A 27195-nucleotide genomic window follows, 5' to 3' on the forward strand; every position below is an offset into this window, starting at 1 on the left:
TTACCTACATATATTTCAGTTTTAGACAATTTTATTGTGATATGATTAAAATGAAGTAAATTATATTATTAGCAATTTGAGGAATAATTTTCTACCTATTTGAAAGGTGTGTGTGTGTGTGTGTGTGTGTGTGTGTGTGTGTGTGTGTGTGTGTGTGTGTGTGTGTGCGTGTGTTATACACATGCATGTGGAGACCAGCAGCCAGATGTCGTTCCTTAAGTTCCATCCATTTTGTTTTTTAGGTAGGATATCTCACTGGCCTAGAGCTCACCAGCTAAGCTAGGCTCAGTGTTCATGAGCCCTAGAGTTTGCTGGACTGTGTCTCCCCACTTGGATTACACACCTGCATCACCATGCCTTAATTTTTAAAATATGAATTCTGGGTCAGTGAACTTGGCTTTAACACACTTTAAGAAGTAGGCTACCTTTCCAGCCCTTGTCTTTGTTTTTGGAAGACTTTGTAAGTTGTGAGGGATTTAGCTTTCATTCTTTTAAAAATGTTCACTGTTTCTTTTACTTGCATTGCTGCTAATAAGAAATGTTTTGTAATTCTGACCTTTTTCCTCTCTACATGTCTGTCCTTTTTTCCAGGTAGCATATATAACATTTTCAGCACATTTGTTGAACAGCTTAACCCCAATGCATCTGGTATAGTGTCCTTCCTGTCCTTTGTCCCTTAGACTCCATCAATCTATGGACTGTAGTGTTACAACTTTTCATCAAGTTCCTAGTTTCCATTCAATGATGCATTTTATACTTCTCTCTAGTGGTACCCTTTATTCTTCAAGTTTTCTTATGTAGCCTCCACTTTTCCCCTCCCAATTCCAATTTCTCCCACTGAGCTTCTTGAATTTGTTCTACAGATCACAGGTGCCCTGGTTTTATATTCTTTGTTCTCTCTGTCACTTTGGATAGCATTTATTGCAATGCCCGAAAGTCATACCTTGTTTTTCTGCTATTATATTTTGTCATTAATTGCATCAAATACATGTTTTACTTAATTGTAATATTCATTCCTAGAATTTCAATTTGAACTTGTTTTCTTCAGTGTCTCTGCTGAAATTGGATTATTTGTGATCTGGTTATTGCCATCCTATTGTCATGGTTTATGCATTCCAGAACATGTGTTGCTTCTGTTTCAGTTCCTAACAGTTTTTCCCCTCACAGTGGGTTGTGTTTTCTCATTTGTTTACATGCTTGACCTTGTTTGATTAGATACAGATTTTGTAAATTTTAATCTGCTTGATGTGGGTGGGACTTTAAAGTTTGTGCAAATGTTTGGGTGACGAGCTTAGTTACAAAGAAATAGTTTGATCTTTTGGAACTTATCTTTGTAATTTCCACATTCTAAAGTCTCAGCTAAAGATTCACATTATCTCATTGGCCCTGAGGGTTTCACATATCTAACATGGGGCTGCTTCCCAGGTCATGGTGGAATACTGGCTAGCTTCCAGTTCCATTCAATATGGTCTCTGAATTAAATGACATGAAAATCAAGAAGCTGGCTTTTCAGAAGGAAATCAAGGAGGCACAGGATCTAACCAGGAGAGGGTCTTGATTTGATTGCCTGGTTCAAACATTCATTCCATCACACCATTGGAGGTAGGCACAAATGCATTTCTTCCTGCTCTCACTTCCTTTAGCTACCTAAGCTACCCACAATCACTTAATGTAATGCAGGTTCTCCACTTAATGTAATGCACATTCTCTGAAAACTGAATATGTGGAGTTAATATATGTGCATGGACAGAAGCTAAGAGAAGGCAATGTTTTGTGGTTTGGTTTAAGTAAACTCTCTGTTTGTAGTTAGCTTCCCCTTTTCCCCAACATCTTTCGCTCAAAACCAAATGAGATGTAATTATGTTTTAGGTCTCTCAATTGTCATTTTGAGAAATTTTATCTGCCCCCTGACAACCAGGGGTCAGTATTGAAAGTAGTGATCATAAAGAAGGAATATATTGGGATCTCCACAAGAATTCTTCATGTAGTGCCTGTAAAGATTACCTTTAATCCCAGCACTTGGAAGGCAGAGGTAGGTAGATTCCTATGAATTTGAGGTCAACCTGCATAGTGAATTCCAGGCTTCCTAAGGCTACATAGTGAGATCCTGTCTCAAAAGACAAAAAGAAGGTGGTATAGCTAATACAAAAATGGCTTGTGGTTGTGAATATATTGAATATATATATATATGTATATATACATATATATATATATATATAATATATATATATATATATATATATACATACACACACAAGTATTTCTGGACAAGTATTTCTGAAGCATTATCATTAAAAAGGACGTCATGATATAAAAAAATTACTCCAAAACCTATTGCAAACACAATTACACACACACACACACACACACACACTCTAAATCTTTTTATTTAATTATCTAAAGAATTCAACATAATGAAGGTGAAAGAGCATTAGTAGGAACTTGAAATTAGAGACATGCCCATGTCCCTGGTTAATCCCTATAGACCTCACACTTGCTCTCTTTACCAGGAGAAGGTAGGTAGGAAAGACAGTACCTTTCACCAAGGTGCTGAGGATAAGCAACTGTTGAATGTGACACTTATATCACCTCACCCTTACCCCCACTCCAAGGCTCAGGGAACAACATGGAAGAGAGCTGGAAAGAATGAAAGAGTAGAGGATGGGCAGGAATACTGAGAAACACTGGCTTTTGACCATGATATGATCTTTACACTTGTGAACTCAAAGCAAATGCAGCTGTCTGCCAAAGACCTACACAAGCCCAAGCCTGTCAACATCCCAGCATGGATGGTGGAAGGACAAATCCCCAGAGTAGGGATCATTGGTGGGTAATGGCTACTAGAGGAGAGAGTCATTTTTGTTTTGTGGTGTCACCACTGGTAAGTTGCTCCTCACTATGCACATGCAAGTGGGCTATAAAAACATAGAAATATGAAAGTACAAATGGTGTTATTTATTACTTAAATAATCATAATACTACAGAATAAAGTACACATCAAAATCACTACCTACACACACACACACACACACACACACACACACACACACACACACACATATATATATATGTAATTTACATAAATAATGTTGACCCTATTTAAAACTCTGTAACCTGTTGGCTAATGTTTTAATTTGCTGTTATTGAACCTGTAATTCATAGTATCCTACAAGTTGGGATCTAGGTGTCTCCCAGTGACTCTATTTCCTCAGTCAATTGTCTCCCGATCATCTTGGTCAGCTCTCTCTTACTCATGGATATGTTTTTCCTCCTCTGCTATTTTAATTCTCTCTTTTCCTCTTTCCCTCTCTCTATATCTCCCTTCCTTGCTCTCCTCTACCTTCAGAAAGCCCATTTAAAACTCTGCCACATTTTCTCAGACTCTGGCAATTTATCTGTCAGTTGAAGTATTCATTTCCTACTCCCAGAGAAGACAATGCTTCCTTAATCTTCCTTGTGGTCAAAACTATTAGATCACCTACCTTGTTCATACACATTCTTTTCTCTTTCCTTCCTTACATGATGAGAGTTGCCCTGCCTCCTCTTTTGCAGTAAATTCTCTGAAGCCTGCCCTACTCCTGAGAGTGTGGCTTCAGTTCAATTGTTTGGCCATACCAATTTTTTTTTTCTACGTTTGGCCTGAATTTTAGTCCTCTAGAATCGCCTTCCCTTCATCTTCTCAGGAATCTGCCCTAGAGTCCTTACTTTACTCTCATAGTCTCACTTTCCACCTTGATGGATGTTCCACATCAGTACTTATATTCCTGTTAAAAACATTACTATTTTAAGACATTTATTACTGTGGTGGTTGATTAGGAATGTGTGTGTTTGAGTGCTTGACCCATAGGGAATGGCACTATTCAGAGGTGTGGCCTTGTTGGAGGAAGTGTGTCACTGTGGGGGCGGGCTTTGAGGCCTCATATATACTTAAGGTACCTCCCAGTGTGACACACAGTCTCCTTCTGTTGCCGCTGGATGTAGAACTCTCAGCTCCTTCTCCAGCACCATGTCTGCCTGCATGCTGCTGTGCTTCCCACCATGGTAATAATGGTGTAACCTTTGAACCTGTAAGCCAGTGCCAATTAAATGTTTTCCTTTACAAGAGTTGCTATCGTCATGGTGTCTCTTCACAGCAATAGAAATCCGAAGACAGTTACATTTATTTGTTTGTGTGTATGCATGTATCTGTATGTATGCAGGCATGTATCTGTGTGCATATGGGTATGTATCTGCCACAGTGTACATGTGAACGTCAGAGGAAAAACACTTGCATTACTTTGATAGCACTGATCTGGCAGGAATCACAAGGCCCTAGGCTTGTTTCTCTGTTTATAATCTATTCTTCCATAAACCTGCAAACATCTTGACAGAAAAAGGTGTTAAAATTGCTAATGCATATTTAAAGCTTATGGAGCATCAATTGTTACCATTTATGTAATGAATGAATGAATGAATGAATGAATGAATGAATGAATGAACAAATTGGCAAGTAACATGGGAGATCGTCTTCATTGGAGGAAAGTTGGCCAGGTGTTTTTTCTGGGCAGCCCTTCTAAACCTTTTCAGATTCAGCTTTGTTGTATTGGCCTTAGGAATTCTTAATTTAAATTCTGGTTGTCTGCCAACTTCTCAGTCAACTGAATCATAATAAAAATGATAATTCAATAGTTTTCATCAAAGTATGTCTTTCCATTATTGATGATGGTAAGAAATGAATGTAGAAAGTCTTTCTTATGAAATGGCCCTTATTTGATATATATGGTAATGTTGAAAAACCATGCCGCTTGACAAAGCTCTGCTGGGATCCATTCACAGATGAACTTGGAGATTCAAAAAAATGAAGATAGCAATGCAATTTCTGCCAATATTCTAAAATTGGCAAAGAAAAATACTTATTGTTTACCTGTAAAATATTAGAATAAACCCAGGGGCATGATTCAACTGCTGAGTAAGTAAGGAATGTGTATCCCTGTAACCAGTGGTTCACAACCTTCCTAACACTGTGGCCCTTTAATACAGTTCCTCATGTTGTGGTGACCCAACCATATAATTATTTCATTGTTACCTCATAATTACAGTAATTTTTGCTATTGTTATTATTCATAATGTAAATATCTGATGGGTGACCCTGTGGGATTGAGAACCATGGCTGTAACTTATCCTGCAGTGGTTGAGAAGAGTATATAGTACTCTTCCTATCTGTTACTGATCTAGCATTTTATTGATACTCACCAAACAAGCAAATGAATTAGAATTCGAAATTCTAAATCATGTTTTTTTCATTTTTTATTATTTTATTGAGAGTTTTTATCACATCCATTTCCTCCCCGAACTCCCAGATGCAACCTCACTTCCCAGTTCAACTTTGTGTATTTTTTTAAAACCCACCAAGTACAGTTGGTCTGTATAGTCATCCCTGGAGCATGGCTGACACATCAAGGTCCATACCCTTAAAGAAAACCGACTTCCCCTCTCCCAGCAGCTACCAATTCTCTATATCTTTTTAGCTGTATTGGATTAAGGTCTCTTTATTTCCAAGCACAGCCAGGTGAAACACAGGCCAGAGCTAGGTTAAGAACCCAGCCAGCACGGCCAGAACAAAGAGAGAGAGCCCCGTCCCCACGTGCAGTCCCTTAAGAAGCCCCCTTTACGTCATCCCGGCTTTCCTTCACCCCGCCCTTATGAGTGAGTCCCCAGGTCCACCTGGTACCTGCCCCAGGACTATTGGGCGGGGCTAGGGTGACTCCCTACAATTCCCCTTTTAGTCTAAGAGAGGATTAAAACTTAATAGTGTAAAATATCCAAAACTAACAATCATAAGGGTGGAATACAAGAATATACAATAATCTGCTATGATACATCCTATGTCTATTCTAGCTAAGTCTTAAAGTCATGTGAAAAAAGTGTCTAACTTGAACACCTTCTTCCAATCCCAACTCTAAACAATAAGAAGGTTATTCTTAACTAGGCTTACACTACCCTAATACACAATAATGGGGAACGGGGGCGTAGCATCTTCTTTGTGTTGTTTTTCATCCAGTGAAATGGCTCGTACAAAGCAGACAGCTCGCAAGTCCACTGGCGGCAAGGCCCCGCGCAAGCAGCTGGCCACCAAAGCTGCTCGCAAGAGCTCCCCAGCGACCGGCGGCGTGAAGAAGCCTCACCACTACCGGCCCGGCTAGCTCAGTCAGTAGAGCATGAGACTCTTAATCTCAGGGTCGTGGGTTCGTGCCCCACGTTGGGCGCCAGATATTGGATTAAGGTCTCTTTATTTCCAAGCACAGCCGGGTGAAACACAGGCCAGAGCTAGGTTAAGAACCCAGCCAGCGTGGCCAGAACAAAGAGAGCGAGCCCCGTCCCCACGTGCAGTCCCTTAAGAAGCCCCCTTTACGTCATCCCGGCTTTCCTTCACCCCGCCCTTATGGGCGAGTCCCCAGGTCCACCTGGTACCTGCCCCAGGACTATTGGGCGGGGCTAGGGTGACTCCCTACATAGCTGTGGGTGGGACTTTGTATCTGTCTCTGGTATCCATGCTGGGATTTTGTCTGGCTTGAGCTTGCACAAGTCTTATGCATGCTGTCTCAACTGCTGTGAATTCACATGTACAACTGCCCTGCAGTGTCCAGGAAGCACTGTTTCCTGGTAGTCATCTACTGCTTCTAGCTCTTGCAGTCTTTCTGACCCTCTTCCACAGTGATCCCTGAACTATGGGAGGAGATTATGATATTGATTGCCTATTTAGGAGTAGCTAATCCACAATCTTTTATTCTCTTCCCATTGGCCACCTGTGGGTCTCTGAGTTAATTGCCATATACTGATGTGGGTTGAAAAATGCACTAATCTCTGAGCACAACAGTAAGTCATTTAGGAGTGGGTTCACTACTGTGCCCATTTAGCAGAGTAATGATAATAGGGTCTTTTCCGGGGCCTGTGACCTGTATATCCACAGGTTCTTGGCCCTGATAATAGTACTAGATATGAGTTGTCAACTTGTGGAGTTGGCCTTAAAACCAATAAGAAAGTGGTTGTTTACTCCCATGCCACCCATGCCACGATTGCACCACTGGGCATGTCTTGCTAGGCTGGTCACTATTTTAAGGCACAGTATTCAAAGCTGGGTAAGATTGGTGATCACTTTTCTTTTCCAGTAACATTAATAGCACCTCCCAGCACTATGGAAGCTGGCCAGTAAGGATGAAGCTTCCAGATGTGCACCGACTTTATTTCTCTGTGTTTAATAACACAGTATGTTTTTAACAATAGGGTCTTACCATCAAGTTGTGGAGGGTGACCAAGAGCAGTAGCAATAGCACGTAATATTTGGGGTTCTAGGAAATCCCACTGGCCAACAACTCCAGAAGAGGTAACCTGTTCTTGGCACTGGGACTTCTAAATGTTGGTCTGTGGTGTCCAGCAGAAGCATTTCCCCCCTTTGTGGGTAACTCCATTTAAACTTTGTATAGATGTGTGATGTATGTAACTTAGGAGGCTTTTACACTAGTATATTTTCACATGACTTTTGAAAAATGTTGCTAGTGTTAGTTATCCCTGCTTGTATTTCATTCACCACCCTGCCCTCCTATCCTTCATCCCAATAACCTTTCTATTTCATTATTCTTCTTCAATACTTTATATCACTTAATTCTATCTTACCTCTCATGAACACACACAATTCTGGGCTCTTCCTATCTGACCTCTATGGGTATTCCAATGGAACACATGTATTTGAAAATTTCTTGTCACCAAAATAATATATATTTGTTATTAAAATTTAAAAACATGCATTTTTAAAAAAGGAAAGCATAAAGTAAATATTGCCCATTACTGTAGCACTCAAAGATAAGTCTTGACATAGCCATCACTAAGTAGCACAGGCTGGACATAAACTTCATATGTGGCTCAACATTGCCTTGACATTACATCTTCTTGCTTCAACCTGAAAGGGCTGAGATTATAAGTATACCATCACATCTGGCTAAAGATTGTTTTTACCAATTGGATGGTAATATATGAGAAAGGTCCAAAGGTAATCTGTATTATGGTATGTAGGAGTTAGATATTACTTTCTGGTAGACAGTCCACTTCAACTTCTCTTTACAATGTACCTCTAAGTCCTGAACTTCTGGGTCCATTTTTTCAAGAGGAAGCTGGATGAATCTGAGTTACAGGAACCATCATTCATTGACCCTCTGAAGATGTTAGGAAGACTAAAACCTTGACCATACTACCTTAGTTGATGAGATAAAACAGATGCATGCCAGAATGTCTTGGTTCTATTGGAAAGGTGCTGTTGTGGGGCAGTACTTGTGACCGCTAAACTCTTAGGTACTGTGTTATACTGCTTACCAAGAGTAGGAGCAGACAATAAAATGTCTTGAATGAAACCCAGGATGTTCAGTTTATTCCAGAGCCACACAAGGCCATAACTGCACCACAGTATGCTAGCCCACACCTGTAATCCTAGAAGAAATCTAAGGCAGAAAGAAATCAAGTCAAAATTATCACAGTCTACAGTGAGACTGTTTCAAAAAGCAAATATGACCTGGGAAAAACAGGGTTTGATCTGGGCTTCTGAATAGTTAATTGTGAATTGCAATTAGATGGATTATGAAATAGAAAAATCAAAACAGAGGGATCAATTATAGAACGACTGCAACCATCTGTGTAACACAGTGTGCCCAAGTAAGATGTGTATGTGGTTCCTAAGTCCTGATGTATCATCCTAAAGGGAGAAAGGGGAATGTGAATGCCAGACTTATGAATGACAAGGATGATCTCCTATTAGAAAATGAGGCTGTCTGCAGTGGAATATGCTGGCTACGTTGCAACTTGAGCCAACTACTTAGTATGGAAAGAACCTGGAGCTGTGATTGCCAGACACTGGGCTGCAGCTGCAGCCTCCCAGAATTAGCCTGGCCAGATGGTGATGGCTGTTCTCCATGGACCTCAGGAAGAAATACAATGAAAATACAAGCAAGAGGCACATGCTCTTCTACAAAAACATCAGAGAACTTGCTTGATGCACTCCTGATTATTGCAGTCATTCTCCTCTCATCCTATCTGTTATGTTAACTTGGGCTGATAAAGAATACCTAATAAAAATACAATTTTTATTTTGTTGAGGCCAGCTAGTGAGTATTCTTCTCAATATCCTGGTATCCAAGGATGTTAGATGCTGAAAAAAATCTTTGCTAGTAAAATCTTAGTAAAAACTATTTATAGTAATGCCAAATAGAAACTACAATTACAGCTTAATTCTTGGGTAACAAGAGACAGGGTGTTAATTAAATCTTCCAGATAATGGTGATGACCGTTTATATGTACCAGGCAGTTTCCTGCACATAACAGGTATGAATTCTAAGCACCATTCCCTTGTGTTGTGCAAGAAATGTAACTTTACTAAAGTCATTTGAATCTCTGGTCTAATTGTCAAACACCATTTATACCAGTGGTTCTCAACCTGTGAGTCACAACCCCCTTTGAAAGTCCAAAGATCCTTTCACAAGGGTTACCTAAGACGATTGGAAAATACAGATATTACATTACAATTCCTAAGTAGCAAAATTATGGATATGAAGTATCAATGAAAATAATTTTATGGTTGGGGTCACCACAACATGAAGAACTGTATTAAAGGGTTGTACCATTAAGAAGGCTGAGAACTGCTGATCTATACAAAATTCTAGCAAAAAACTTCTAGCAAAGTTTTAATGAAGAAATGTGTCAGCCATATCAGGTGTAACATACATCCATATTCACCTTTCTAATTTATTTCTACTTTCCACCCAGGAAGATACCCAGCTCAGCGGGTCTTACTTGGGTACCATCCTGGTGGCAGTAAGCACATCCACTTCTTTATCTCTTTGTGGCAGACTCCTGCTCACCTCCTATACTCAGAGTAAACACATCTAGCCAAAACTTGATGCACCTCAAAATGGAGGCTAGATAATCTGCCAATTTAGATTTGTCTCCATTAGAATCTGGCTCAAGTAACCAGGGAAGGTGAAGTCTTGCTAGATGATCATTTCCAGGGAAATTGTCCACCCAGCTAACATCTGACACAGAACTCTGTCTAAACAACAGGACACTGGTAAACCTATACATTTCTCTTTCTCAGCCAATTTCTGCTTACTGTGCAAGAGCATGAGATATTAAGGACACCCATCCTTATGACAATCCAAGGCTGAGAGACTTGGTCTGTGAAGGGGATTCACTTTATTTCTTTTTCTTTTGTTTTTTGTTAGGGGTGTGGTTTGAGACAGGGTTTCTCTGTGGCTTTGGAGGCTGTCCTGGAGCTAGCTCTTGTAGACCAGGCTGGTCTCGAACTCAAAGAGATCTGCCTGCGTCTGCCTCCGGAGTGCTGGGATTAAAGGTGTGCACCACCAACTTCCAGCTCTTATTTCTGTGCTTCTGTATGTTCATGACAAAACCACAAACTAAAACACTGTCATGGTCATTTAATAGATCATTTCTGAGGAATCCCAGCCTCAGAACAAATGGTGAGGCCCCCATGTATTATGTGTCTGTGTAATGAGGTGTGAAGAGTAAATGAAGAATGATTGATAACTCTTGCTCTCTCTATATATCAATTATCTATCTATGTATCTCTTAATCTCTATATTTTGGTAGTAGATATGAATTTATAAATGAGAGAACTAGGCAGAAACCAGTTCAGGAACTCATTAAGGTCCACTGACACCAACAACAGAATGTGTAAGGTCTGGAAACATCTGACAACAGAGGGTTAGCTCTTCCCCACTCTGTAGACAACAGAGACTGAGGCTGGCTCAGAGCTCCTCACTTAGAATTTTGCTCTCAGAGACATGCTTGGGACTATGTGCAAAAGGAAGCAGAGGGTGAGGCAAGGATTTACATTCTCAAAGCCAGACCCCAGTGATGTACTACCTCCAAGAAAAGATGAGCAACACCAGAGTTCACACAATAGAGATGAATTCCACACAAAATCATTGAAGAAAGCAGACCAGATATGAAAGAATGTACAGTACCTGATGAATTAATTTAAAAGCCAGTATTTAAAAATAGATGATGGCCTTAGGAGTTACAGCAGTGGTAGCCTGTCAAGGGAAGAGGTTGAAGAGAGCTTTCTGATAGCGTCTTTGGGATGCCTGGACTGGCATTCTTTCTCCATGGAAACTCACTGATGCTGTATAATGGTAACAGGACATGGAAGAAAAGTGATGTGTGAGAAGAACTAGGGCATGTGCATGTAGGAAAAGTAGGGCACACATTGTTAGCTTATTAACAAGCCATAAACTGTGACATTATCTAAATGAAGAATACCTCATATACTGAATTTAAAATAGATTTCTGTGGCCCCATCACCAAGGTTTATGTTATTTTTAAGAAATGCTACAGTTCTCAAATTTGTCACAGGACTAGTGATAACACTCAAGATACTTAATACTAAAGCAGTAAAGGCCAAAGTCAAAACCACAACAGAAAAATAGTAATATTCTCAACATAATTCCTTTGTACTTTCCCTTTAAGCTTGGAGTCTCTTCTCCCTCTTTGGAATGCACTATAACATTTTTTTATTCAGGCTGCATTTGCGGCCACAATTAAGTGACCTGCTTAGCATGACAGGCCTGAGTCAGCCCATTTCATATCAAATGCAACTGCTCTGTATTTTAAAGAAAGAACTCTGCGATGTATCAGCATGGCCCAAGAGTTTAATCACTGGGTTGGTGTTCCAGGCCCAGCTCTTCTAACATGCCTACTCTCTGCTATTGACTCACAATCATGTATTTGCAAAATGGACAAGGGAATGAAGATAAAAACAAAATTGCTGGTGACTAAGAATAGTAGCCAGGCATCCTGGGAAGAAGGCAGCGCTTGGGGGCTGTGAAGCTTTAGAGGCCAGCACAGCGGTCATGCAAGATAAACATCTGCGTAGATAGCTGATGTGAGCTCTGGGGAGTTCATAGCTCATGGCTGTGGCTCTGATTCCCTGGAGCTGAAACCCGCTTATGCCATGCTTGAATAAACTTGACACATTTGTTAGTGGCCTTTATTTAAACAGGAGCATGAGCAGCGGTGATAACACTAGGGCATGCCTTTTGATGTGTGTGTGTGTGTGTGTGTGTGTGTGTGTGTGTGTGTGTGTGTGTGTGTGTGTGTTTTTCCTACCTTTCATTTATTACATCTACAAAGCAACCCCTTGCCTGTGTTCCCCAATGTACTGACACATGTCCAGTCTTGGGCAAAAAGACATTATAGCAATTGCACGATATATTTGTTATTGAATGATTTAAGTATGAACTCCATGTCAAATTCAACTTGCAGTTTATGCTGGCCACCTCATCTTGAAGTCCAGGACATTGCAAAAACAATGGCTTTATCATTGTCAACAGTGTTGCCAGTTAGATTTAGTCTAAACATAACCTGGAGCTTGAGCATGAATATTGCAAATGGATTTTTTTCCTTTGGGGAGCTTGAAAATCTCTCTTCATGAGCCAGATTCTATTCTCAGCAGTTCTGAGAACTTCCCACCCTTTCACTTTTGAAGGAGAAAGTTGAAACTCATAGAGAGCAAGAGATTCTTCTAACACCTTTTAACTATGAAACAGCAGAGTGTGGTTCTGAACCCCCTCTGGCTGCTACAAACAAATCAAAAGGCATTCCCCGAGCATCCTGTGTGCTGGGCCATGCACGAGGAGCTGTGGGATTAGAAGGGTCATAGCCAATGCTATTTATTTTTATTTTTCACATTTAATATTTATTTGTGTACTTAGAGTGAAGGGGGCCTACACATGCCACAGGATACATTTGGAGGTTAGAATACACTTGCCTAAATTGATTCTCTGCTACAATAATGTGGATACTGAGGATTGAACTCAGGTTTTCAGGTTCAATGGCAAGCACCTTTAACCATTAAGCATCTCCCCAGTCCATAAGCCAGTGTTCTATCCTGGTACTTATGTTATTGATGCAAAATGATGCTCTTGCTCCAAGATGTAAGTGGTACTTTATTCTGAGCTGATGTCAGAACGGAGATTCAGGTCCCTCAGTAATATGCTCTATTTTGAAAGAGATCACATGATTTTATATAATCTTGGGAGAAAGGGATCAACTCTTTTTCCAAATACTTCAGTAGAGGGCATCAGGCAGGAAGAAGACAGTAGAAGATGACAGAGAAAGCTCTACTATGGGTTTCAGGTACCATCTTTTAACATTCTTGGCTTTAAGGTTGTTAGTAGCATGTGGTCTACTGAGAAATACATTTTAAAGTTTTTTTTTTACCCATTAGTCACAAAAGTTTTAGATTAAGTGTAGAGGATGAAAGTGATAGCTATTGAGGGATTGCAGAGCACCCCAAGATCACTCTGTCTCTCCTCCACCTCACCACATTGCAGTGCCCTAATCAGGCAGTCTGCCTTCAAGACCTTCCACACAGAGGTGGCCTCTTCAGAGAACCCCAACTCACACTTTCTAGTCTGAAGAAATGGTCATGCTATCATTTTAAGTGGATTGATTCACTTTCAAACCATGCCTAACGCCAATGGAAAGATTTCAAAATAAGATCAAGACCCTGGAAGGAACCAGGGAAGTCGTATCTGGACTTACACAGTTGCATGCCTCATCCTGAAGTTTCTCAGGAATTCATTCCCATACTTTCCTGGATGGCCTTCTCTGTTCCTCTCTCCCTTTGGTGTCTGCCTTGCCTTTGACATTGAGGCCTAGCCCTTCCTACCCATGCTCACAGGTCTGATCCTCTGTATGCTTGCTTGACTTTGCCAGCATTCTGAAATAAGATGTCTCACACTGAAATCTCGGCTCCATTTGGCCCTTCTGGGGTACCACAGCCTTTTGTGCAGGACTTTGTTCAGAGTGTGCACTCAATACATTTATCGGAGGGAGAAAGACCAGCAGGTAATAAGGTAGGAATGTGACTTAACTTCAATAACTATGATGATGAGACTGATACACATTGATCCTTTAGGATTCCCCAGGCTGTTTAGCATCCTTACTTTATTAATAAGAGTTAGACAGGTTAGAGTAACTTCCCCAAGTCACTCAGCTGTCAAACATCGAATCAAGGGTCTGTAGGAGTTTGCATGGTTCTGTAAAGCTCCAAACTGCTTTAGAGTTCATGCTATCTGATACCAGAGCTTATCAGTGCTGGTATAATAGACCTTTGGGGCCATCCAGGCCTTTATTGTAGCACTGCCCTGAAAATAGTGGGGTGTTATCAACATCTTCATCTTCTGCTCATAGAATCTGGTGAAATTTCCCCCTCAACCCACACCATCATCCCCATAACAAAGACTCCAAATGTCTCCAGCCTGCAGTCTACTGGGGGATATGCGGCAGGCCTGAGAGTCACAGCCCCAGAGCATTAACCACATCCTAAACCAGTATCCTTAACTCAGGTGGCATAGGCTTGAGGAAATCAGGTTTTCCTCTGACCATAGTACTTATCTTAGCTTTCTCTGCTGGATTCCAATTGCAATAACTTTCAATTTAAATGAACTAACTTTGGATCCTCCTGTCTCAGGACGTTCTTTCTGCCCATCTTACTTGGTGGCATCTCAAATGACTCTTTTAAACTATGGATCTAAATGGCTAAGAGAAGATTTTCAATGGATTTCATGTATTTACCAACATGTTCTGGAACTCACTGTATGACACACAGGATATTTCAAACTTGGGGAAAATCCTCCTGGTTTGATCTCCCAAGTGCTGAGATTTTTGCTTTGAACCATCTCACATGGCACAAACACAAAAGCAAAAGCTCAGGCATAAATGGGTAATTTTTCATGTGCTTACCCTTCATAGTGGCTGTCTCTTTTAAAACAGTTACAGAATTTTATTGTGGCCAGGTGTGCCAGTATTCTCCTGGAATCCCAACCCTCGAAGGGGCCGAGGAAGAATGATCCTAATTTGGAGATGAGCCTGGATTACAAAGCAGGACTCTGTCCCCACCCCATAAAATAAAATAAAAAATAAAAACAACAGCCAAATGTCCTTTCCCTTGGATTCAGGTTTTAGTCACTTGCCTAAGAATCAGAAGCACTGTCTGTGCCCAGTCCCTCATTCTATTTAACTGAGCTTATAAAGGTGAGATATTTTGTGAAGAGATTCTCTAAACAAGCTGTGTTAAGAATGAGGAGATGGCACCTCTCCACTATTGCTAGGAGTCTTACCTGGGGTTATCCATGTGGGTTCCTGGGAATTTCCCTAGCAATAGGTTTCTCCCTAACCCCATAATGACTCCCTCTATCAAGATATCTCTTTCAATTCTCTCCCCCTCCTCCCCTCCTCAAACTTGGTCCTCATGTTTCCATCCCCCATCCCAGTTTACCCTGGGGAACTTAACTATTTTTCCCCTCCTGGGCCTTCCATGGATGTCTCTCTTAGGGTCTCCCTTTATACCTAGCTTACTTGGGTTGTGGATTGTAGCCTGTTTATCCTTTGCTTTATGTCTAATATCTACTTAAGAGTGAGTACAAACTGTGTTTTTCTTTCTGGGTCTGGGTTACCTCATGCAGGATGTTTTTTTTTTTCCTAGATCCACTTGCCTGCAAATTTCAAGACGTCATTGTTTTTACTCCATTGTGTAAATGTATCACATTTCCTTTATCCTTTCTTCAGTTGAGCAGCATCTAGGTTGTTTCCAGGTTCTGGCTATTACTAATAATGCTGCTATGAACATAGTTGAGCAAATGTCTTTGTGGTATGATTGTGCATCCTTTGGGTAAATGGCCAAAAGTTGTATTGCTGGGTCTTGAGGTATATTGATTCACAATTTTCTGAGATACTGCCATACTGATTTCTAAAGTGGTTGTACAAGTGTGCACTCCCACCAGCAGTGGAGGAGTGTTCCCCTTACTCCCATCCTCTCCAGCATAAGCTGTCATCAGTGTTTTTCATCTAAGCCAGTTTGACAGGTATAAGATGGTATCTCGGAGTCATTTTTATTTGCATTTCCCTCATCGCTAAGAATGTTGAGCAATTCCTTAAATGTCTTTTGGCCTTTTGAATTTCCTCTGTTGAAAATTCTCTGTTTAGGTCTGGACCCTGTTTTTAATTGGGTTATTTGGTATTTTGATGTCTAGTAGGGTTGGTGAAGATCTTTTCCCATTCTGTCATTTTCTCTTATTTACAGTGTCCTTTGCCTTACAGAAGTTTCTCAGTTTTAGGAAGTCCCATTTATTAATTGTTGCTCTCAATGTCTGTGCTACTAGTGTTATATTTAGGAAGTGTTGGGGAGGATGGTGGGGGGGGAGAGGAGAGAGAGGGAGCTGGGATTGACACATGAAGCAGGATTGTTTCTAATTTAAATAAATAATAATAATAATAAAAAGAAAATATCTAAGTTACTTTACAGTTCCGGGGGGGGGTAGGAAGTGGTCTCCTGTGCTCATGCATTCAAGGCTACTTCCCACTTTATTTTTTATCATGGTCAGTGTAACTGGATTCATGTTTAGGTCTTTGATTCATTTGGACTTGAGTTTTGTACATGGGGACAGATATGAATCTATTTGCAATATTCTGTATGTGGAAATCCAGTTATGCCATCACCATTTGTCGAAGACGATTTCTTTTTTTCCATTGTACAATTTTGGTTCTTTTGTCAAAAATCAGGTATTCATAGGTATGTGGATTAATACAAGGGTCTTCAATTCGATTATATTCATACAATTGTCTGTTTTTATGCCAATACCAAGCTGTTTTTATGACTATAGCTCTATAGTAGAGCTTGAAGTCAGGGATGGTGATGCCTTCCCCTATGATCTGATTAGTGACTACCCTAATTGTCATCATCGAACCTACATCCCGTAACTGATGGAAGCAGGGGCAGTGACCCACAGCCAAGCACTGTACTGAGCTCCTCCTGGAGCTTAGTTGAAGAGAGGGAAGTGGGATCATATGAGTAAGGGAGGTCAAAATCATGATTGGGAAACACACAGAGGCAGCTGACCTGAGCTAATGGTAGCTCATGGACTCTAGACTGACAGCTAGGGATCTTGCATGGTATCTAACTAAGCCCTCTGAATGTGGGTGACAGTTATGTGGTTTGGTCTGTTTGTGGGAGCAGGAATTGTCTCATGAGTGTGCATTAAGTGGCTTTTTGGAGCCCATTCCTTATGGTGGGATACTTTGCTCAGCCTTGATACAGGAGAGAGGGCTTGGTCCTGTCTCAATTTGGTATGCCAGACTTTGTTGACTTCCCATGGGAGGCCTTCTATCCATGAGGACTGGATGGGAGGAGATGGGGGGAGGTAGGGGAATGGGAGAAGGGGAGAGAGGAGAAACTGGGACTACTATGCGAAATTTAAAAAATTTAAACAATAAAAAACAAATTGTACAGATATACATCCAATAACATGAAAAAAATTATGCTCTCAGCATCCACCCCCCCCCCCCCGCCAAAAAAATTAGATGGTCTACAATAATAGAGAAATTAGCGCCATCTAGTGTTGGGTTACTTACTACTCAGAATTAAAACAAAGCTGTTAGTTTAGAATAATTTGTGCTGTTCCAGTATGTGTAATTCATGATTTTTGGCTCACAACTGCTTTACTGAGCAGAGAAGGAGCACAGAATGCAAATGGTTTAACTGTGGTGTTCAGGAACAGGAGTACATAATTTTTCTAGTCCATAAAACCTGCCTGCAGGTACAAACTTGGAACAGAGACAATAAGACCCCCATCAAGAATGGCTTGCCTCAGGACTTAAAATCAAAACGGTGGCTTTGGGTGGTTTGAGAATCCGGCACACCTACAAGGGAGCTACCAAGTGGTGTGTGGCTTGGTCCAGGAAACCTGACTTGGGCAACTAAGGAATGAAAAAACAACAGACCCATACAGAAAAAGGTGGGATCGGGTGGGCTGTTCTCACTCTGATGTGGGGCAGTCTCTATGCAAACTGGAAACTCAGTGTATTTACTGTGTTTTGCACAAGAAGGAGGTTTGGCTAGTCTTCATGGGAAGTCTCTGTAGGGAAGCTGTGTCAGATTACAACCATGAGCACCTGCAGGAGGAGGGAACTGCAACCACTAGCTTTTGCAGATACTGTCAACACTGGCACAGGTGGATGCCATTGCCATGGGTCTGAAGCTTTGGGTTCTTTCATATAGTGACACCCATGTCAACACCACCAATCCCCATGTGGTTGGTGTGGCTGAGAGGTGGTTGCTATGAGAGACAGGTCAGTCCGGTGGGAGTTGAATGTGGACTTTTTTTTTTTTTTTTTTTTGGTTTTTCTAGACAGGGTTTCTCTGTGGCTTTGGAGACTGTCCTGGACTAGCTCTTGTAGACCAGGCTGGCCTCGAACTCACAGAGGTCCACCTGCCTCTGCCTTCCGAGTGCTGGGATTAAAGGTGGCCTTGCCTTCTGTGGCAAAGTATTCTACTAACAGAGATCAGGTATGCATATAATAGCCATTGTCATAATTGTCTTTTATTTGCCTTCCAGTATTCAGCCTTGAATTTCTAAGCAACTCACACAATGAGAGGGATATGTTGAGAGGAGAAGAGGGGGAGAAGGAGAGGCAAAGAGAGGGAGGTGGAAAGGAGAGGAAGGGCTGTGTGTGGCTGCAGACATTTAGGCCAGGAGGAAAACACATCACATACATTTTGAATCTTGGGCTAACTGATAATTGATATTTCCTTCCAGCCACTCCTGGTCTGGCCTTTTTACAGGCAAGCATTTCTTTTGATATTTTTGTAGCTGTTAATATTTTTCTACTAGCATATGCTGGGGGGGGGGAGACCTGCTCCCAGAAGGAGGTATATAGTTGGATTTTTTCTTTGGGCAGCCAGCTCACAAATAATGACATTGAGACTTATTAATTATGAAAGCTTGGTCTATATCTTAGGCTTGTTCCTACCTAGTTCTTATACTTAATCCATTTATATCCATCTATATGTTCTATAACGTGGTGTTACCTCTCTTCCATCGTGCACCTCCTGTTTCCTCTCTATGTCTCCCGACGTCTCCTGTGTGGCTGTTCTGCCTCCTCTTCTTTTCTCTCCCCCCAAATCTCACCTATATCTCCTGCTTAGCTATTGTCTGTTCAGCTTCTTATTACACCAATCACAGCAAATACATCTTCAGACAGTATACAAACATCCCCAACAGAGGTATAATTCCAGAATGGGAGATGACCCTTGACAGGTAGCATATACTATGCAGCCTCTTGAACTCAATGGTAACTGGGTGCACTACATGTAACCCTGTGCTATGAATCACCAAGTCAAGGTGTAACATGATCTCTGTAAGTACAGTATCTGGTGCAACAGAGTCACAGTGTGACCTGCCAGGAGACTTCCTTTTCATTGATTAGTTTAACCTGCAGCATAGGAATGGGTGGCATTGGGAAGTGTGTTCATCTGAAGGATGCATCCGGCCTAAGTAGCCCTGACCAAATACTCTTTTAACATACACAACTCCCTCATCCCTCTTGGTCATCTACTTCTGTTCCAATGTCTCTGTTTACTCTCAGTTCTGCTCGCCTGTTTCTTATTTGTTAGTTTGTTTATTCCTTTACTTCCCTTCCCCTCCTCATGTTTTTTGGGACAGTGTCCCTGTAGCCCAGGTTGACCTTGCATTTATGATCCTCTTGTCTCAGTACCTCCCACATACACACAATGCATGGCAGTGAGAGGTGTGAAGTTTTCTTTCAAGACCACTCTTCTGATGTGATCCATATTTAATCACACTTAGAAATATTAGAAAAATACCCTAAATGTCTCAACATTACAATTTACTAAAATGCATGCAAAACCAAGAAAAGTATAACATAGAAAATCAGTGCAAAATTGAGATTATAAAAGAGAATATATAGTATTTTCCAGAGACTGTAACTATGGATTTCTCCTTTGATGTGAGACCAAAAATTGCATTGACTAGTACTGATAATAGAGGAGACAACACAGATGCACAAAGACTAATAAAATAGTCAAGATGTTCACCAAATTACTACTGGTCATCCTTTGTCAATTGTAAATGTGTGATTTTATAATCTGAAAATTCCATGTCTAAAGTTGAACTTCAAGCTGGCCTGTGAGGGAAGATATTCTCTGTATTGATGGTACAGGACCAAATGGATATCCAAATGCAAAAACATAAACCCAGACAACATAAACCCAAATGACGTAAAGTGGATAACATCAAACCTCTACTAGTCAACAGAGAGAAAATCCAGTGATCATAGCCCTAATGATAAGTTTTAGAAAAAATTGCAAAGGTTCAGTCCATGGAAGCAAAAATGGAAAAGCTGGACTCCAATTAGAAGAAAATGTTTGTTTCATGATAGCCAGTGTTTAGTAAATATATAACAAGCTATAGAGTAATAAACAATATTTGTATGACATAAATCCAATATTCTTGTATTCAAAAGTCATAATGACTAAAATTCAGCAAGAGGAATATGACCTCATTAAAACCTGCTTAGACACCTGGCCAGGAGAGACACAGGTGACAAATGAGCATCAAAGATGCTCACAGCATAGGTCCTTAGAGAAATGAAATTAAAGCAGGATGAGAATTGCATACCCATTAGAATGGCCGCATTAAAAAGTGCTGAAGATGGCAAGTGCTAGGGAGGATGTTGGACATGGGAACTCTCATTCCCTGACTCTCATTCCCTACTGGGCATGCATCAGGAAAGATAGCCTGGCAGTTGTATACCAAGCCAAACACAGACTTTTAGGAACACTTAAATCTTTCCCCAGATGCATTGTGTAATACTGTAACGGATACAAGACACTGAACAAAACCTATGCAAGTGTATGTATAATGCAGAGTGTGAACTAAGGACTGTGGTTGTTACTATGGCTTATTTACCCACAGCACCAAGACAGCATGCCTGGTGTGTGAGAGGATAAGAGAATGCACTTTCTCCTTCTATAAGGAAAAGGTCCTAAAATGCAGTCTTTGGAGCACAGGAACAATCCAGATGTGATTGTGGTGACTTAGTTACTTTTCTATTGCTGTGGTAAAGCACCTTGACTCCAGCAACCTGTAAAAGTAAGTGTTTAATTGAGCTTTGGGTTCCAAAGGGTGATAGTCCATGACGGCAGGATGGGACATGGCAGCAGAAACATCTGAGAGTTCATATCTTGAACTCCAAACAGGGGCTGCAGAACACACTGGGAAAGGCATGTATAGCTGTAGTAATAAATTAACCAGAGCCAGTAGAATAATTGGTGGTGTTTTATTGGGAAAAGAACTTATACAGAAACAAGTGACTGTCGAGGTGCTCCAGCTCAAAGGATGCAGACCCTGCCTCCTTGACGTTCTCCATGACCTAAAAGGGACCCCGATTTCCAATCCTCTCCCCTTATCTAATCATGTCTGCACCTGTAACCATGCCCAAGGGCCACTACTACAGGTCCTCAGGCAAAAATGTGGCTACAGGCATGAGTCTTTTAAAACCTCAAAGCCTGTCCCCAGGATCATACTAACTCTAGCAAGGACACATCTCCTAATTGTCCCTAAACAGCCACCAACTGGAGTCCAAGTATTCATATGTCCAACATTATGTGGAACATCCCATTTGAACCACCACAGGTGAATATCGCAAAGCATCACTTGATGATTTAAAGCAAGAAAATGTCATTTACGCTTGGATTTTTATTTATGAAAGATCTTTGTGACTGCTGTGGATGGAGGACTGTAGTGGAGATAGGCATCTGAAAGACAGGGTATGAAATTCTTGTAGTCCTTTCTGTATAGGAATGGTGGGTTGGATCTCAGGGACTGACACTGATACACAGAAAGAAGTAGAGTTGGGATATAGGAGGAACCATGCTAGGTGAGATATAGTTGAGATGATGCTCCATCATATTCTAAGTTATGCCATGCTGTGTGAAACCTGACTGCATTCTACAAGCAGGTTTTTACTTCATTCTGAGGATGGAAAGACTGCTTACCAGAGTGGATCTACAAACACGGCCACCAGACCAGGACTACTCACATGGCATAGACTGATAAATGGCTTACCCCTGGGAGCAGGAAGGGTCCCACCCTATATACTTATCAGAGTGAATTAGCACTATAGGGGCACATGGTGGTGGCTCGATTACAGTTGAGAGGTTAAGTCTATCATGGTTGGGAGCATGGTGGCATGCAGGCAGACATGGTGCTGGAGAAATAGCCAAATGTCCTACATCTTGCTGGCAACGTCTTGCTGGCAACAGGAAGTCGACTGACAGTCACACAGAGTGAAGTTTGAGAAGAGAGCTCAAAGCCTGCTCCCACAGTGACACACTTCTTCCAAAGCCTCATCTCCTAATAGTGCCACTCCCATTGGGGGCCATTTTCTTGCTAACCACCACACACAGAAAACCAGTAACAAATGTCATTCTCTCATATGGATCCATAAAATGGTGACACTTAGCACTGCAATGACAAAGCTGCTGTGGTGGCTAACCTTGGTGTCAACTTGATTATATATGGAGTCAACTAAAACCCAAGCAACAGAGTTCACCAGTGAGGGATTTTCCTTGTTTGGATAATTTGAGGTGGGAGGACCTTCCCTAAATTGAATCACTTGATGTCAGAAGACCCACTCTAAATCTGGGCCACACCTTCTGGTGGCTGCCCATGTGAACGGACATGAATGAAAGAAGCTTTTGTTCTTTGCCTGTTTCTCCTCATTCTTGCTGGCAAGTTCATCCAACCTGATAAGGCATTCCTTCACTGGTGTTAGAACCTCCTTGCAAAGTAAGTAGACTGAAGACCAGTTGAGACACCCAGCCTTGTGAACTGAGCCAGCTTGTTGGTCTTTTCATCATGAGACAGCCATGGTTGGACTAGCTGGACAACAACCTGTAGCCACTCTAATAACTCTCCTTTAAATGTACGTATATTTAAAAATATATAGAGTCACTACATCTGTTCTGTTCCTCTAAAGAACCTTGATTAATACAGCCTCACTCTAACTTGTCCTCTGATACCTGCTATGTGCATGAAGGACTGACAGGCAGAGAGCTCCTAACTGTCCTTGGGACTTCCCCCATCTCAGGCCCCTACTGTGGGTGTGCCTTACTTGACTGATTGTTATCTGTTCCCCCACCCCCCCATTTGCTGACCCATTTAAACCTAGACCTGCCATTCCTGCTCCAGACCAGGTTCTGGATTCTGCCCTCTTGTTTCTATGCCCAACTAAGATTTTCCCCTCCACTTTGACTCTCTGTGACCCTCTCTGTGACCCAATCTCCACAGCAACAGCTTCTTCCTCAGGACTGGCATGGGCTTATTTTTTTAACAGTGCAGACTCTATTGCATTTCTGGAACTCTGCTGTAACCTTTTCAACTTGTACTCATTCTCATTCTGTAAACCAGATGATTGATAGATGATAGATAGATAGATAGATAGATAGATAGATAGATAGACTGACTTACCAAAGTGCTGTGTGATGGAAGAGTTAATATTAGTCATTAAGTTTAGAATAAAAGAACCTGCATTTGTCTCAGGCAGATTACCAAGGTAGGCAAGCTTACCTGACTAATTGCTGTCAATAAAACTATGGCACCTTGTGAAATTATTGTTGTTCAATAACCTCTGACCTTGTGGGAAAGCAAGCATGTTTGTTTATGTTTCTGGCATAGCTTACTCAGGACAATAGCCATCCTGGTTTGCCTGATGGGCAAACAGCCATCTGCTGTCTGTGGGGCTTTCTGCAGTTATTTCTTTTTCTGATCATCTGGGGAACCATCTCCTTGACCTCACTCTCTCCTTTATCACTTTATCCTCTGCTGGCTTCCCATTGACTGAGTTCAGCTGAAGACAGAATCCAAGACAGCCCATTCAGATGTGGCCCATTCAGGCTGCCTCTTATTCCCTAGGCGATAGGAAGCAGGAGAGAAAAAAAAGATGGGGAGTGAATGGAAGGGGGAATTCATATATAGATAAAGATGCATATTTTAAAATCATTTATCAAATTTGGAACTTTGATGTTGTCTAGCATAGCATTTCCTGAAACACAGAGGTTGAAATAGAGTTGAGATTATCAAAACCATCTGATTCACACATGGGCTTTCTGCTGTATTGTCAAAGAAACTACTGAGTCCAACATGAGATTTTTTTAAAGATTTATTTATTTACTATGAATACAGTGTTCTCCCTGCACACCAAGAGAAGACCTACAGATGGTTTGTGAGTCACAATGTGGTTGCTAGGAATTGAACTCAGGATCTCTGGAAGAACAGTCAGTGCTCTTAACCTCTGAGCCATCTCTCCAGTCCAAAACATGAGGCTTTTTAATACCATGTATTTACATCAGAAGTTGTTCATTGCAAGCTTATGATTTGATGTTCAACTTTAGAAAGTTCTTAAGGCTTTGGCCATATGTTTTGTCAGAGTTTTAAACCATTGTTCAGAGTAGAGGACAAGGGTAGGGTTTAATGTTCTACAGATGTCTGGGGTGATGACTCAGGCTGCTGGCACTAATCCAAGGCAGGAAACCTGCAGTTGCAATTCTTATTTGATGTCTGCCTGCCGGAAAGGAAGGGCTGAGCTGTAATTGCAGAGTTTTTAGTGATGTAAATTCGGCCACGCCTGGAGCAAAGCCCCACAGATGCACACCATTACTGTGAACTGCACTGCTCCTAGGCAACTCATTTGCAATCATTTCAAAGCTCCATACAAGGAAGGATGGAAGAAGGGCCTTTCATAATGTGGAGCTCAGTTTAAAATCTTCCTGTCTAACATTTTGATGGGAGGTAATAAACCTTTTCAGTCCACAGAATGTGCCTCTGATAACAAGCTTGGTATTAAAAGAGGAAAAAAAAGGTATATGTGTGTGTGGGGGGGTAGGGGTGGGTAACAAAATACCAGCAGTCCTTTGACATGGAATACTCCTTTTGCATTTGACACAATTGTCCACACATTTCCTCTCTCCTTATCTAGTGATGAGTGGGATAGATACATCAGTTATGCAATGAGAAGTGGACTTGGGTTTCAGCTGTGCTTTATTTTATTTATTTATTTTTGAAAGTCTAGTCTACTCAAGAGAAAGATAGCCAGGGATATTTGCCTATGGACCTGCAACATTCTAACCTTTCACAATCATAGAAGTTCTAATCCATCAATCAGCTTCTGTGGAATATTCAATACCAGAAGTGCAGCTTCTTTCCTAGAACTTCTCAGGTACACAGAAGGAGGGAAGAATAGTGAATTTCAGTGAGTGGCATGGCTTGGTTGGGATGACCTTACTGAGAAGAGTTTGGGGAGTCCTCGTTTTATTTCCTTTCTCCCTATCCCTTGATCCTCTGCTGGGCTCCATTGACTAAATCCCATTCAGAGCAGAACCTAAGATAGTCCACTTGTGTGGTCCATCTTGGTGGCCTAAGAAGAAAGACACAAATTGAATTTAGAAGGACAAATTCACATGTATCTAAAGAATCAGATCCTTGGAAACTTGTCCTTGTCGGCCAATGTAGTCCAAAAAGTGTTCTCTTATGACTCTTCCCATACATCCATATTATTTTATCAAATAAGCCCCTTTCAATCACTTCACAGTTACAAGCTCCTAACATTTGAAAATACCTGACCAGAGCTGGAGAAATGCCCAGAATGGAAGAGTACTCACAGCTCTTGCAGAGGACCTGGGGTTGGTTCCCAGCACCCACATATTTGTTCATAACCTTCTGTAACTCCAAATCCAGGGGTCCAATTCCCTCTTCTTAGCACATCAGGCACACTGGGTACATAGACATACAGGCAAGCAAAACACTTATACACATAAAATAAATAAATCTAAGATTAAAAACAAAATGCTGGTCTATAATTTAACATTAATAACTCATTAGTGGAACTTTCCCCAATTCACAAACACAGTCACATATTATTATGATGCCTTCACTCATTTATAAAATTGTGTTTAATGTATTTGTATGTGCATGTGAGTGTGCACAGGTACATGTGATATAGCTTTGCTTTATTTTCCTATCAAAGATACCTTGCCTGGCAAGGGCCAATGTCTCATAAATCTCTCCCACCTTTGGTCTTCTAGCTTGTTCAACTTTTATGCAAAGTTTTTCTTTACCCAAAGGCACCCTTGCCTTCCCAGAACTTGATGGCCCAGAATGGCCAACCCTTCTTCCTTCCTTCATTTCCTTTTGCATTCATTCCTTTAAAACTGGTCAATCTCTGGAAACCTGATGTCACACTTCAGCCAACAGGGAAAATACCCAGTCTCCACCTATGTGAGAATGAAAACAAGTGACTTTCCGTCCTGATTGGCTTCTGCCACCCATTTCTTTGCAAAAAGATTTTGCTTTCTGAGCTACTTTCCCTCTGCTCCTTTCATGACACCTAGATTATCATGTGCTTGTTTCTAACACACAGAGTACCTGTGGGAGTCAGTACCTTTGGGGGGTTGGTTCTCTCTTTCCGCCCTGGCTCCTAGAGTTGGAGTAGATGGTCAGGCCTTACAGCAATCACTTACCCTTGAACTGTCTGGTGGATCCATTTGACTCTTTAGTATAGAGATTTTGCACATGGGATAATTAGTTATTGTTTCACTTTCTGAAAATGATTTAGATAAGTATGATTTGTCCTTATCATTGAGAGGTCATTAGTGAAAAGTATGGTATAACACATTCTATGTTCTGATGCTTCTGATATTATGACTGTCATTCAAGCTAAGCATCCAGATGGGACTATTCAGAAAAGCCCTGAAATGCCAACTTCCTACACGGCACTTGCTGGGCAAAGACTGTGCTGTGAGAGGCTTTCTAGTGATATAAATGGAAGGATATTCATTTTTATTTCATGAGTGATTCTGCAGAAGAAACAGAGTAGATAACCATATTCTGTGCTAATATGCAGACCTCAGTTATTCAAAGTGTAGAATAATAATAGTGCTTATATCACAGAACTTAGAATATTTGTGGGTTTTTTTTTTTTTTGTATTTGTTTTTAGATGCAGTTGCACACTGTTGCTCAGTTGGTGTCAAACTCCTGGCTCAAGTAACTCTCCTATTTCAGTTCGTCCATAACTGGGAAGACAGAGATGACCACTGTGCTTCACTCTGTGTTAGTTATTACATGGCTTTTAATTGGCCATAAATAATCTACATCCTTAAAGAAATAACTTATGGTTACCCTTACTCCATGTTGCAGATAACAGCTAAGTGTTACACTCTGACCATGTCTTTCTATTGCTGTGAAGAGACAACACGATCACAGCAACTCTTAGAAAGGAAAACATTTCATTGGGAT

General features: G+C 41.1%; 1 protein-coding gene and 1 non-coding gene across 2 annotated transcripts in view; both read left to right on the plus strand.

Annotated features, from left to right (window-relative positions):
* Synpr (synaptoporin) overlaps positions 1-27195 on the plus strand; it is a 334876-nt gene that overhangs the window by 35335 nt on the left and 272346 nt on the right. The window lies entirely within an intron of this gene.
* Positions 6173-6245, plus strand: Trnak-cuu. The gene has a single exon. It is a non-coding gene; the product is annotated as a tRNA-Lys (tRNA).

The sequence above is a fragment of the Cricetulus griseus genome, assembly GCF_003668045.3.
Source record: "Cricetulus griseus strain 17A/GY chromosome 1 unlocalized genomic scaffold, alternate assembly CriGri-PICRH-1.0 chr1_1, whole genome shotgun sequence".
NCBI lineage: Eukaryota > Metazoa > Chordata > Mammalia > Rodentia > Cricetidae > Cricetulus > Cricetulus griseus.